We start from the raw sequence: 624 nt of genomic DNA, 5'->3' as shown, positions 1-624 counted from the left end.
ATTGCTTTCATCAACCTATGATTAATCTTGAAAATATTTTATTTTACTTTATTTAAAAAATATTTTGGGACTCTATAGATAAGCTGACTAGACCTCAGTAGATGAACTTGCTCTGAATAATGTCTGGGGATACTAAATTGATACAATAGGCCTTAACACAAATGAAATAATGTATGAATTCCAGTGGGGGGGGACTATGGAAGAGTGCCAGTGTAGATGAGGGTATAAAGATCATTAAGACTGATTGAGATGTTCTGTACAAAATACACAAAAATTCAGTATAAAACAAAATATTTTATTTATTTTATATATTTATTTTATATTTTATTTATTTTATGTGTATGTCTGAATTGCCTGCATGTATGTCAGTATGCAATGCTTGCAGAGATCAGAAGAGAGTGTTGGATCCCCTAGACCTGGAGTTATGGACAGTTGTTAGCTACCATGTGGATGCTGGGAACTGACCCCAGGTCCTCTGCAAGAGCAGCCAGTGCTCTTAACTGCTGAGCCATTTCTCCAGCTCTTTAAAAAATTTTTAAATAGTAATATTTTCAATGTCCAAGTCTAAAACTTTAATTGTACAAAGCAAGGGCTATCATACAAGCCATGATGGTTAATCTTATA

The sequence above is a fragment of the Nannospalax galili genome, unplaced genomic scaffold, assembly GCF_000622305.1.
Source record: "Nannospalax galili isolate Female #2095 unplaced genomic scaffold, S.galili_v1.0 scaffold402, whole genome shotgun sequence".
Lineage (NCBI taxonomy): Eukaryota > Metazoa > Chordata > Mammalia > Rodentia > Spalacidae > Nannospalax > Nannospalax galili.
This window is presented reverse-complemented; position numbering follows the sequence as displayed.